This window comes from Vicugna pacos, chromosome 14 (genome assembly GCF_048564905.1).
Source record: "Vicugna pacos chromosome 14, VicPac4, whole genome shotgun sequence".
NCBI classification, from domain to species: Eukaryota; Metazoa; Chordata; class Mammalia; order Artiodactyla; family Camelidae; genus Vicugna; species Vicugna pacos.
The window spans coordinates 33,711,428-33,725,770 of record NC_133000.1 but is presented as its reverse complement, the minus strand read 5'-3'; positions in this window follow the sequence as shown (position 1 = coordinate 33,725,770).

Genomic DNA, 14,343 nt, shown 5'->3' with positions numbered 1-14,343 from the left:
GCTCCGTTCTGAGAGATAAGTGTGTGTGAAAGCCGTCCTTCACCTAGCTTGAAGGGAACACAAAGTTTCTTTTCAGTTGCCAATTCCAATCCATACATATATATGGGGAGGTACAAGCTCCAACTCGGTTTTACACTGAAAACGGCAGGCACTTCAAACCGGCACTAGGAAACAGACTGAGAAACCAGAGAAAGTGTTTCTCCTGCAACCCGTTCCCTTGGTGCTGGATGAACGAACGTCTCTCCACATGCTCAGTTCTGAGAGATAAGTGTGTGTGAAAGCCGTCCTTCACCTAGCTTGAAGGGAACACAAAGTTACTTTTCAGTTGCCAACTCCACTCCATACATATATATGGGGAGGTACAAGCTCCAACTCGGTTTTACAGTGAAAACGGCAGGCACTTCAAACCGGCACTAGGAAACAGACTGAGAAACCAGAGTAAGTGTTTCTCCTGCAACCCGTTCCCTTGGTGCTGGATGAACGAACGTCTCTCCACATGCTCAGTTCTGAGAGATAAGTGTGTGTGAAAGCCGTCCTTCACCTAGCTTGAAGGGAACACAAAGTTTCTTTTCAGTTGCCAACTCCACTCCATACATATATATGGGGAGGTACAAGCTCCAACTCGGTTTTACAGTGAAAACGGCAGGCACTTCAAACCGGCACTAGGAAACAGACTGAGAAACCAGAGTAAGTGTTTCTCCTGCAACCCGTTCCCTTGGTGCTGGATGAACGAACGTCTCTCCACATGCTCAGTTCTGAGAGATAAGTGTGTGTGAAAGCCGTCCTTCACCTAGCTTGAAGGGAACACAAAGTTTCTTTTCAGTTGCCAACTCCACTCCATACATATATATGGGGAGGTACAAGCTCCAACTCGGTTTTACAGTGAAAACGGCAGGCACTTCAAACCGGCACTAGGAAACAGACTGAGAAACCAGAGTAAGTGTTTCTCCTGCAACCCGTTCCCTTGGTGCTGGATGAACGAACGTCTCTCCACATGCTCAGTTCTGAGAGATAAGTGTGTGTGAAAGCCGTCCTTCACCTAGCTTGAAGGGAACACAAAGTTTCTTTTCAGTTGCCAACTCCACTCCATACATATATATGGGGAGGTACAAGCTCCAACTCGGTTTTACAGTGAAAACGGCAGGCACTTCAAACCGGCACTAGGAAACAGACTGAGAAAGCAGAGTAAGTGTTTCTCCTGCAACCCGTTCCCTTGGTGCTGGATGAACGAACGTCTCTCCACATGCTCAGTTCTGAGAGATAAGTGTGTGTGAAAGCCGTCCTTCACCTAGCTTGAAGGGAACACAAAGTTTCTTTTCAGTTGCCAACTCCACTCCATACATATATATGGGGAGGTACAAGCTCCAACTCGGTTTTACAGTGAAAACGGCAGGCACTTCAAACCGGCACTAGGAAACAGACTGAGAAACCAGAGTAAGTGTTTCTCCTGCAACCCGTTCCCTTGGTGCTGGATGAACGAACGTCTCTCCACATGCTCAGTTCTGAGAGATAAGTGTGTGTGAAAGCCGTCCTTCACCTAGCTTGAAGGGAACACAAAGTTTCTTTTCAGTTGCCAACTCCACTCCATACATATATATAGGGATGTACAAGCTCCAACTCGGTTTTACAGTGAAAACGGCAGGCACTTCAAACCGGCACTAGGAAACAGACTCAGAAACCAGAGTAAGTGTTTCTCCTGCAACCCGTTCCCTTGGTGCTGGATGAACGAACGTCTCTCCACATGCTCAGTTCTGAGAGATAAGTGTGTGTGAAAGCCGTCCTTCACCTAGCTTGAAGGGAACACAAAGTTTCTTTTCAGTTGCCAACTCCACTCCATACATATATATGGGGAGGTACAAGCTCCAACTCGGTTTTACAGTGAAAACGGCAGGCACTTCAAACCGGCACTAGGAAACAGACTGAGAAACCAGAGTAAGTGTTTCTACTTCAAACCGTTCCCTTGGTGCTGGATGAACGAACGTCTCTCCACATGCTCAGTTCTGAGAGATAAGTGTGTGTGAAAGCCGTCCTTCACCTAGCTTGAAGGGAACACAAAGTTTCTTTTCAGTTGCCAACTCCACTCCATACATATATATGGGGAGGTACAAGCTCCAACTCGGTTTTACAGTGAAAACGGCAGGCACTTCAAACCGGCACTAGGAAACAGACTGAGAAACCAGAGTAAGTGTTTCTCCTGCAACCCGTTCCCTTGGTGCTGGATGAACGAACGTCTCTCCACATGCTCAGTTCTGAGAGATAAGTGTGTGTGAAAGCCGTCCTTCACCTAGCTTGAAGGGAACACAAAGTTTCTTTTCAGTTGCCAACTCCACTCCATACATATATATGGGGAGGTACAAGCTCCAACTCGGTTTTACAGTGAAAACGGCAGGCACTTCAAACCGGCACTAGGAAACAGACTGAGAAACCAGAGTAAGTGTTTCTCCTGCAAACCTTTCCCTTGGTGCTGGATGAACGAACGTTTCTCCACATGCTCAGTTCTGAGAGATAAGTGTGTGTGAAAGCCGTCCTTCACCTAGCTTGAAGGGAACACAAAGTTTCTTTTCAGTTGCCAACTCCACTCCATACATATATATGGGGAGGTACAAGCTCCAACTCGGTTTTACAGTGAAAACGGCAGGCACTTCAAACCGGCACTAGGAAACAGACTGAGAAACCAGAGTAAGTGTTTCTCCTGCAACCCGTTCCCTTGGTGCTGGATGAACGAACGTCTCTCCACATGCTCAGTTCTGAGAGATAAGTGTGTGTGAAAGCCGTCCTTCACCTAGCTTGAAGGGAACACAAAGTTTCTTTTCAGTTGCCAACTCCACTCCATACATATATATGGGGAGGTACAAGCTCCAACTCGGTTTTACAGTGAAAACGGCAGGCACTTCAAACCGGCACTAGGAAACAGACTCAGAAACCAGAGTAAGTGTTTCTCCTGCAACCCGTTCCCTTGGTGCTGGATGAACGAACGTCTCTCCACATGCTCCGTTCTGAGAGATAAGTGTGTGTGAAAGCCGTCCTTCACCTAGCTTGAAGGGAACACAAAGTTTCTTTTCAGTTGCCAATTCCAATCCATACATATATATGGGGAGGTACAAGCTCCAACTCGGTTTTACACTGAAAACGGCAGGCACTTCAAACCGGCACTAGGAAACAGACTGAGAAACCAGAGAAAGTGTTTCTCCTGCAACCCGTTCCCTTGGTGCTGGATGAACGAACGTCTCTCCACATGCTCAGTTCTGAGAGATAAGTGTGTGTGAAAGCCGTCCTTCACCTAGCTTGAAGGGAACACAAAGTTACTTTTCAGTTGCCAACTCCACTCCATACATATATATGGGGAGGTACAAGCTCCAACTCGGTTTTACAGTGAAAACGGCAGGCACTTCAAACCGGCACTAGGAAACAGACTGAGAAACCAGAGTAAGTGTTTCTCCTGCAACCCGTTCCCTTGGTGCTGGATGAACGAACGTCTCTCCACATGCTCAGTTCTGAGAGATAAGTGTGTGTGAAAGCCGTCCTTCACCTAGCTTGAAGGGAACACAAAGTTTCTTTTCAGTTGCCAACTCCACTCCATACATATATATGGGGAGGTACAAGCTCCAACTCGGTTTTACAGTGAAAACGGCAGGCACTTCAAACCGGCACTAGGAAACAGACTCAGAAACCAGAGTAAGTGTTTCTCCTGCAACGCGTTCTCTTGGTGCTGGATGAACGAACGTCTCTCCACATGCTCAGTTTTGAGAGATAATTGTGTGTGAAAGCCGTCCTTCACCTAGCTTGAAGGGAACACAAAGTTTCTTTTCAGTTGCCAACTCCACTCCATACATATATATGGGGAGGTACAAGCTCCAACTCGGTTTTACAGTGAAAACGGCAGGCACTTCAAACCGGCACTAGGAAACAGACTGAGAAACCAGAGTAAGAGTTTCTACTGCAACCCGTTCCCTTGGTGCTGGATAAACGAACGTCTCTCCACATGCTTAGTTCTGAGAGGTAAGTGTGTGTGAAAGCCGTCCTTCACCTAGCTTGAAGGGAACACAAAGTTTCTTTTCAGTTGCCAACTCCACTCCATACATATATATGGGGAGGTACAAGCTCCAACTCGGTTTTACAGTGAAAACGGCAGGCACTTCAAACCGGCACTAGGAAACAGACTGAGAAAGCAGAGTAAGTGTTTCTCCTGCAACCCGTTCCCTTGGTGCTGGATGAATGAACGTCTCTCCACATGCTCAGTTCTGAGAGATAAGTGTGTGTGAAAGCCGTCCTTCACCTAGCTTGAAGGGAACACAAAGTTTCTTTTCAGTTGCCAACTCCACTCCATACATATATATGGGGAGGTACAAGCTCCAACTCGGTTTTACAGTGAAAACGGCAGGCACTTCAAACCGGCACTAGGAAACAGACTGAGAAACCAGAGTAAGTGTTTCTCCTGCAACCCGTTCCCTTGGTGCTGGATGAACGAACGTCTCTCCACATGCTCAGTTCTGAGAAATAAGTGTGTGTGAAAGCCGTCCTTCACTTAGCTTGAAGGGAAGACAAAGTTTCTTTTCAGTTGCCAACTCCACTCCATACATATATATGGGGAGGTACAAGCTCCAACTCGGTTTTACAGTGAAAACGGCAGGCACTTCAAACCGGCACTAGGAAACAGACTGAGAAACCAGAGTAAGTGTTTCTCCTGCAACCCGTTCCCTTGGTGCTGGATGAACGAACGTCTCTCCACATGCTCAGTTCTGAGAGATAAGTGTGTGTGAAAGCCGTCCTTCACCTAGCTTGAAGGGAACACAAAGTTTCTTTTCAGTTGCCAACTCCACTCCATACATATATATGGGGAGGTACAAGCTCCAACTCGGTTTTACAGTGAAAACGGCAGGCACTTCAAACCGGCACTAGGAAACAGACTGAGAAACCAGAGTAAGTGTTTCTCCTGCAACCCGTTCCCTTGGTGCTGGATGAACGAACGTCTCTCCACATGCTCAGTTCTGAGAGATAAGTGTGTGTGAAAGCCGTCCTTCACCTAGCTTGAAGGGAACACAAAGTTTCTTTTCAGTTGCCAACTCCACTCCATACATATATATGGGGAGGTACAAGCTCCAACTCGGTTTTACAGTGAAAACGGCAGGCACTTCAAACCGGCACTAGGAAACAGACTGAGAAACCAGAGTAAGTGTTTCTCCTGCAACCCGTTCCCTTGGTGCTGGATGAACGAACGTCTCTCCACATGCTCAGTTCTGAGAGATAAGTGTGTGTGAAAGCCGTCCTTCACCTAGCTTGAAGGGAACACAAAGTTTCTTTTCAGTTGCCAACTCCACTCCATACATATATATGGGGAGGTACAAGCTCCAACTCGGTTTTACAGTGAAAACGGCAGGCACTTCAAACCGGCACTAGGAAACAGACTGAGAAAGCAGAGTAAGTGTTTCTCCTGCAACCCGTTCCCTTGGTGCTGGATGAACGAACGTCTCTCCACATGCTCAGTTCTGAGAGATAAGTGTGTGTGAAAGCCGTCCTTCACCTAGCTTGAAGGGAACACAAAGTTTCTTTTCAGTTGCCAACTCCACTCCATACATATATATAGGGATGTACAAGCTCCAACTCGGTTTTACAGTGAAAACGGCAGGCACTTCAAAACGGCACTAGGAAACAGACTCAGAAACCAGAGTAAGTGTTTCTCCTGCAACCCGTTCCCTTGGTGCTGGATGAACGAACGTCTCTCCACATGCTCAGTTCTGAGAGATAAGTGTGTGTGAAAGCCGTCCTTCACCTAGCTTGAAGGGAACACAAAGTTTCTTTTCAGTTGCCAACTCCACTCCATACATATATATGGGGAGGTACAAGCTCCAACTCGGTTTTACAGTGAAAACGGCAGGCACTTCAAACCGGCACTAGGAAACAGACTGAGAAACCAGAGTAAGTGTTTCTCCTGCAACCCGTTCCCTTGGTGCTGGATGAACGAACGTCTCTCCACATGCTCCGTTCTGAGAGATAAGTGTGTGTGAAAGCCGTCCTTCACCTAGCTTGAAGGGAACACAAAGTTTCTTTTCAGTTGCCAACTCCACTCCATACATATATATGGGGAGGTACAAGCTCCAACTCGGTTTAACAGTGAAAACGGCAGGCACTTGAAACCGGCACTAGGAAACAGACTGAGAAACCAGAGTAAGTGTTTCTCCTGCAACCCGTTCCCTTGGTGCTGGATGAACGAACGTCTCTCCACATGCTCAGTTCTGAGAGATAAGTGTGTGTGAAAGCCGTCCTTCACCTAGCTTGAAGGGAACACAAAGTTTCTTTTCAGTTGCCAACTCCACTCCATACATATATATGGGGAGGTACAAGCTCCAACTCGGTTTTACAGTGAAAACGGCAGGCACATCAAACCGGCACTAGGAAACAGACTCAGAAACCAGAGAAAGTGTTTCTCCTGCAACCCGTTCCCTTGGTGCTGGATGAACGAACGTCTCACCACATGCTCAGTTCTGAGAGATATTTGTGTGTGAACGCCGTCCTTCACCTAGCTTGAAGGGAACACAAAGTTTCTTTTCAGTTGCCAACTCCACTCCATACATATATATGGGGAGGTACAAGCTCCAACTCGGTTTTACAGTGAAAACGGCAGGCACTTCAAACCGGCACTAGGAAACAGACTGAGAAACCAGAGTAAGTGTTTCTCCTGCAAACCGTTCCCTTGGTGCTGGATGAACGAACGTCTCTCCACATGCTCAGTTCTGAGAGTTAATTGTGTGTGAAAGCCGTCCTTCACCTAGCTTGAAGGGAACACAAAGTTTCTTTTCAGTTGCCAACTCCACTCCATACATATATATGGGGAGGTACAAGCTCCAACTCGGTTTTACAGTGAAAACGGCAGGCACTTCAAACCGGCCCTAGGAAACAGACTGAGAAACCAGAGTAAGTGTTTCCCCTGCAACCCGTTCCCTTGGTGCTGGATGAACGAACGTCTCTCCACATGCTCAGTTCTGAGAGATAAGTGTGTGTGAAAGCCGTCCTTCACCTAGCTTGAAGGGAACACAAAGTTTCTTTTCAGTTGCCAACTCCACTCCATACATATATATGGGGAGGTACAAGTTCCAACTAGGTTTTACAGTGAAAACGGCAGGCACTTCAAACCGGCACTAGGAAACAGACTGAGAAACCAGAGTAAGTGTTTCTCCTGCAACCCGTTCCCTTGGTGCTGGATGAACGAACGTCTCTCCACATGCTCAGTTCTGAGAGATAAGTGTGTGTGAAAGCCGTCCTTCACCTAGCTTGAAGGGAACACAAAGTTTCTTTTCAGTTGCCAACTCCACTCCATACATATATATGGGGAGGTACAAGCTCCAACTCGGTTTTACAGTGAAAACGGCAGGCACTTCAAACCGGCACTAGGAAACAGACTGAGAAACCAGAGTAAGTGTTTCTCCTGCAACCCGTTCCCTTGGTGCTGAATGAACGAACGTCTCTCCACATGCTCAGTTCTGAGAGATAAGTGTGTGTGAAAGCCGTCCTTCACCTAGCTTGAAGGGAACACAAAGTTTCTTTTCAGTTGCCAACTCCACTCCATACATATGTATGGGGAGGTACAAGCTCCAACTCGGTTTTACAGTGAAAACGGCAGGCACTTCAAACCGGCACTAGGAAACAGACTGAGAAACCAGAGTAAGTGTTTCTCCTGCAACCCGTTCCCTTGGTGCTGGATGAACGAACGTCTCTCCACATGCTCAGTTCTGAGAAATAAGTGTGTGTGAAAGCCGTCCTTCACTTAGCTTGAAGGGAAGACAAAGTTTCTTTTCAGTTGCCAACTCCACTCCATACATATATATGGGGAGGTACAAGCTCCAACTCGGTTTTACAGTGAAAACGGCAGGCACTTCAAACCGGCACTAGGAAACAGACTGAGAAACCAGAGTAAGTGTTTCTCCTGCAACCCGTTCCCTTGGTGCTGGATGAACGAACGTCTCTCCACATGCTCAGTTCTGAGAGATAAGTGTGTGTGAAAGCCGTCCTTCACCTAGCTTGAAGGGAACACAAAGTTTCTTTTCAGTTGCCAACTCCACTCCATACATATATATAGGGATGTACAAGCTCCAACTCGGTTTTACAGTGAAAACGGCAGGCACTTCAAAACGGCACTAGGAAACAGACTCAGAAACCAGAGTAAGTGTTTCTCCTGCAACCCGTTCCCTTGGTGCTGGATGAACGAACGTCTCTCCACATGCTCAGTTCTGAGAGATAAGTGTGTGTGAAAGCCGTCCTTCACCTAGCTTGAAGGGAACACAAAGTTTCTTTTCAGTTGCCAACTCCACTCCATACATATATATGGGGAGGTACAAGCTCCAACTCGGTTTTACAGTGAAAACGGCAGGCACTTCAAACCGGCACTAGGAAACAGACTGAGAAACCAGAGTAAGTGTTTCTCCTGCAACCCGTTCCCTTGGTGCTGGATGAACGAACGTCTCTCCACATGCTCCGTTCTGAGAGATAAGTGTGTGTGAAAGCCGTCCTTCACCTAGCTTGAAGGGAACACAAAGTTTCTTTTCAGTTGCCAACTCCACTCCATACATATATATGGGGAGGTACAAGCTCCAACTCGGTTTAACAGTGAAAACGGCAGGCACTTGAAACCGGCACTAGGAAACAGACTGAGAAACCAGAGTAAGTGTTTCTCCTGCAACCCGTTCCCTTGGTGCTGGATGAACGAACGTCTCTCCACATGCTCAGTTCTGAGAGATAAGTGTGTGTGAAAGCCGTCCTTCACCTAGCTTGAAGGGAACACAAAGTTTCTTTTCAGTTGCCAACTCCACTCCATACATATATATGGGGAGGTACAAGCTCCAACTCGGTTTTACAGTGAAAACGGCAGGCACATCAAACCGGCACTAGGAAACAGACTCAGAAACCAGAGTAAGTGTTTCTCCTGCAACCCGTTCCCTTGGTGCTGGATGAACGAACGTCTCACCACATGCTCAGTTCTGAGAGATATGTGTGTGTGAACGCCGTCCTTCACCTAGCTTGAAGGGAACACAAAGTTTCTTTTCAGTTGCCAACTCCACTCCATACATATATATGGGGAGGTACAAGCTCCAACTCGGTTTTACAGTGAAAACGGCAGGCACTTCAAACCGGCACTAGGAAACAGACTGAGAAACCAGAGTAAGTGTTTCTCCTGCAAACCGTTCCCTTGGTGCTGGATGAACGAACGTCTCTCCACATGCTCAGTTCTGAGAGTTAATTGTGTGTGAAAGCCGTCCTTCACCTAGCTTGAAGGGAACACAAAGTTTCTTTTCAGTTGCCAACTCCACTCCATACATATATATGGGGAGGTACAAGCACCAACTCGGTTTTACAGTGAAAACGGCAGGCACTTCAAACCGGCACTAGGAAACAGACTGAGAAACCAGAGTAAGTGTTTCCCCTGCAACCCGTTCCCTTGGTGCTGGATTAACGAACGTCTCTCCACATGCTCAGTTCTGAGAGATAAGTGTGTGTGAAAGCCGTCCTTCACCTAGCTTGAAGGGAACACAAAGTTTCTTTTCAGTTGCCAACTCCACTCCATACATATATATGGGGAGGTACAAGTTCCAACTAGGTTTTACAGTGAAAACGGCAGGCACTTCAAACCGGCACTAGGAAACAGACTGAGAAACCAGAGTAAGTGTTTCTCCTGCAACCCGTTCCCTTGGTGCTGGATGAACGAACGTTTCTCCACATGCTCAGTTCTGAGAGATAAGTGTGTGTGAAAGCCGTCCTTCACCTAGCTTGAAGGGAACACAAAGTTTCTTTTCAGTTGCCAACTCCACTCCATACATATATATGGGGAGGTACAAGCTCCAACTCGGTTTTACAGTGAAAACGGCAGGCACTTCAAACCGGCACTAGGAAACAGACTGAGAAACCAGAGTAAGTGTTTCTCCTGCAACCCGTTCCCTTGGTGCTGAATGAACGAACGTCTCTCCACATGCTCAGTTCTGAGAGATAAGTGTGTGTGAAAGCCGTCCTTCACCTAGCTTGAAGGGAACACAAAGTTTCTTTTCAGTTGCCAACTCCACTCCATACATATGTATGGGGAGGTACAAGCTCCAACTCGGTTTTACAGTGAAAACGGCAGGCACTTCAAACCGGCACTAGGAAACAGACTGAGAAACCAGAGTAAGTGTTTCTCCTGCAACCCGTTCCCTTGGTGCTGGATGAACGAACGTCTCTCCACATGCTCAGTTCTGAGAAATAAGTGTGTGTGAAAGCCGTCCTTCACTTAGCTTGAAGGGAAGACAAAGTTTCTTTTCAGTTGCCAACTCCACTCCATACATATATATGGGGAGGTACAAGCTCCAACTCGGTTTTACAGTGAAAACGGCAGGCACTTCAAACCGGCACTAGGAAACAGACTGAGAAACCAGAGTAAGTGTTTCTCCTGCAACCCGTTCCCTTGGTGCTGGATGAACGAACGTCTCTCCACATGCTCAGTTCTGAGAGATAAGTGTGTGTGAAAGCCGTCCTTCACCTAGCTTGAAGGGAACACAAAGTTTCTTTTCAGTTGCCAACTCCACTCCATACATATATATGGGGAGGTACAAGCTCCAACTCGGTTTTACAGTGAAAACGGCAGGCACTTCAAACCGGCACTAGGAAACAGACTGAGAAACCAGAGTAAGTGTTTCTCCTGCAACCCGTTCCCTTGGTGCTGGATGAACGAACGTCTCTCCACATGCTCAGTTCTGAGAGATAAGTGTGTGTGAAAGCCGTCCTTCACCTAGCTTGAAGGGAACACAAAGTTTCTTTTCAGTTGCCAACTCCACTCCATACATATATATGGGGAGGTACAAGCTCCAACTCGGTTTTACAGTGAAAACGGCAGGCACTTCAAACCGGCACTAGGAAACAGACTGAGAAACCAGAGTAAGTGTTTCCCCTGCAACCCGTTCCCTTGGTGCTGGATGAACGAACGTCTCTCCACATGCTCAGTTCTGAGAGATAAGTGTGTGTGAAAGCCGTCCTTCACCTAGCTTGAAGGGAACACAAAGTTTCTTTTCAGTTGCCAACTCCACTCCATACATATATATGGGGAGGTACAAGTTCCAACTAGGTTTTACAGTGAAAACGGCAGGCACTTCAAACCGGCACTAGGAAACAGACTGAGAAACCAGAGTAAGTGTTTCTCCTGCAACCCGTTCCCTTGGTGCTGGATGAACGAACGTCTCTCCACATGCTCAGTTCTGAGAGATAAGTGTGTGTGAAAGCCGTCCTTCACCTAGCTTGAAGGGAACACAAAGTTTCTTTTCAGTTGCCAACTCCACTCCATACATATATATGGGGAGGTACAAGCTCCAACTCGGTTTTACAGTGAAAACGGCAGGCACTTCAAACCGGCACTAGGAAACAGACTGAGAAACCAGAGTAAGTGTTTCTCCTGCAACCCGTTCCCTTGGTGCTGGATGAACGAACGTCTCTCCACATGCTCAGTTCTGAGAGATAAGTGTGTGTGAAAGCCGTCCTTCACCTAGCTTGAAGGGAACACAAAGTTTCTTTTCAGTTGCCAACTCCACTCCATACATATGTATGGGGAGGTACAAGCTCCAACTCGGTTTTACAGTGAAAACGGCAGGCACTTCAAACCGGCACTAGGAAACAGACTGAGAAACCAGAGTAAGTGTTTCTCCTGCAACCCGTTCCCTTGGTGCTGGATGAACGAACGTCTCTCCACATGCTCAGTTCTGAGAAATAAGTGTGTGTGAAAGCCGTCCTTCACTTAGCTTGAAGGGAAGACAAAGTTTCTTTTCAGTTGCCAACTCCACTCCATACATATATATGGGGAGGTACAAGCTCCAACTCGGTTTTACAGTGAAAACGGCAGGCACTTCAAACCGGCACTAGGAAACAGACTGAGAAACCAGAGTAAGTGTTTCTCCTGCAACCCGTTCCCTTGGTGCTGGATGAACGAACGTCTCTCCACATGCTCAGTTCTGAGAGATAAGTGTGTGTGAAAGCCGTCCTTCACCTAGCTTGAAGGGAACACAAAGTTTCTTTTCAGTTGCCAACTCCACTCCATACATATATATGGGGAGGTACAAGCTCCAACTCGGTTTTACAGTGAAAACGGCAGGCACTTCAAACCGGCACTAGGAAACAGACTGAGAAACCAGAGTAAGTGTTTCTCCTGCAACCCGTTCCCTTGGTGCTGGATGAACGAACGTCTCTCCACATGCTCAGTTCTGAGAGATAAGTGTGTGTGAAAGCCGTCCTTCACCTAGCTTGAAGGGAACACAAAGTTTCTTTTCAGTTGCCAACTCCACTCCATACATATATATGGGGAGGTACAAGCTCCAACTCGGTTTTACAGTGAAAACGGCAGGCACTTCAAACCGGCACTAGGAAACAGACTGAGAAACCAGAGTAAGTGTTTCTCCTGCAAACCGTTCCCTTGGTGCTGGATGAACGAACGTCTCTCCACATGCTCAGTTCTGAGAGATAAGTGTGTGTGAAAGCCGTCCTTCACCTAGCTTGAAGGGAACACAAAGTTTCTTTTCAGTTGCCAACTCCACTCCATACATATATATGGGGAGGTACAAGCTCCAACTCGGTTTTACAGTGAAAACGGCAGGCACTTCAAACCGGCACTAGGAAACAGACTGAGAAAGCAGAGTAAGTGTTTCTCCTGCAACCCGTTCCCTTGGTGCTGGATGAACGAACGTCTCTCCACATGCTCAGTTCTGAGAGATAAGTGTGTGTGAAAGCCGTCCTTCACCTAGCATGAAGGGAACACAAAGTTTCTTTTCAGTTGCCAACTCCACTCCATACATATATATGGGGAGGTACAAGCTCCAACTCGGTTTTACAGTGAAAACGGCAGGCACTTCAAACCGGCACTAGGAAACAGACTGAGAAAGCAGAGTAAGTGTTTCTCCTGCAACCCGTTCCCTTGGTGCTGGATGAACGAACGTCTCTCCACATGCTCAGTTCTGAGAGAAAAGTGTGTGTGAAAGCCGTCCTTCACCTAGCTTGAAGGGAACACAAAGTTTCTTTTCAGTTGCCAACTCCACTCCATACATATATATGGGGATGTACAAGCTCCAACTCGGTTTTACAGTGAAAACGGCAGGCACTTCAAACCGGCACTAGGAAACAGACTCAGAAACCAGAGTAAGTGTTTCTCCTGCAACCCGTTCCCTTGGTGCTGGATGAACGAACGTCTCTCCACATGCTCAGTTCTGAGAGATAAGTGTGTGTGAAAGCCGTCCTTCACCTAGCTTGAAGGGAACACAAAGTTTCTTTTCAGTTGCCAACTCCACTCCATACATATATATGGGGAGGTACAAGCTCCAACTCGGTTTTACAGTGAAAACGGCAGGCACTTCAAACCGGCACTAGGAAACAGACTGAGAAACCAGAGTAAGTGTTTCTCCTGCAACCCGTTCCCTTGGTGCTGGATGAACGAACGTCTCTCCACATGCTCCGTTCTGAGAGATAAGTGTGTGTGAAAGCCGTCCTTCACCTAGCTTGAAGGGAACACAAAGTTTCTTTTCAGTTGCCAACTCCACTCCATACATATATATGGGGAGGTACAAGCTCCAACTCGGTTTAACAGTGAAAACGGCAGGCACTTGAAACCGGCACTAGGAAACAGACTGAGAAACCAGAGTAAGTGTTTCTCCTGCAACCCGTTCCCTTGGTGCTGGATGAACGAACGTCTCTCCACATGCTCAGTTCTGAGAGATAAGTGTGTGTGAAAGCCGTACTTCACCTAGCTTGAAGGGAACACAAAGTTTCTTTTCAGTTGCCAACTCCACTCCATACATATATATGGGGAGGTACAAGCTCCAACTCGGTTTTACAGTGAAAACGGCAGGCACTTCAAACCGGCACTAGGAAACAGACTGAGAAAGCAGAGTAAGTGTTTCTCCTGCAACCCGTTCCCTTGGTGCTGGATGAACGAACGTCTCTCCACATGCTCAGTTCTGAGAGATATGTGTGTGTGAACGCCGTCCTTCACCTAGCTTGAAGGGAACACAAAGTTTCTTTTCAGTTGCCAACTCCACTCCATACATATATATGGGGAGGTACAAGCTCCAACTCGGTTTTACAGTGAAAACGGCAGGCACTTCAAACCGGCACTAGGAAACAGACTGAGAAACCAGAGTAAGTGTTTCTCCTGCAAACCGTTCCCTTGGTGCTGGATGAACGAACGTCTCTCCACATGCTCAGTTCTGAGAGTTAATTGTGTGTGAAAGCCGTCCTTCACCTAGCTTGAAGGGAACACAAAGTTTCTTTTCAGTTGCCAACTCCACTCCATACATATATATGGGGAGGTACAAGCTCCAACTCGGTTTTACAGTGAAAACGGCAGGC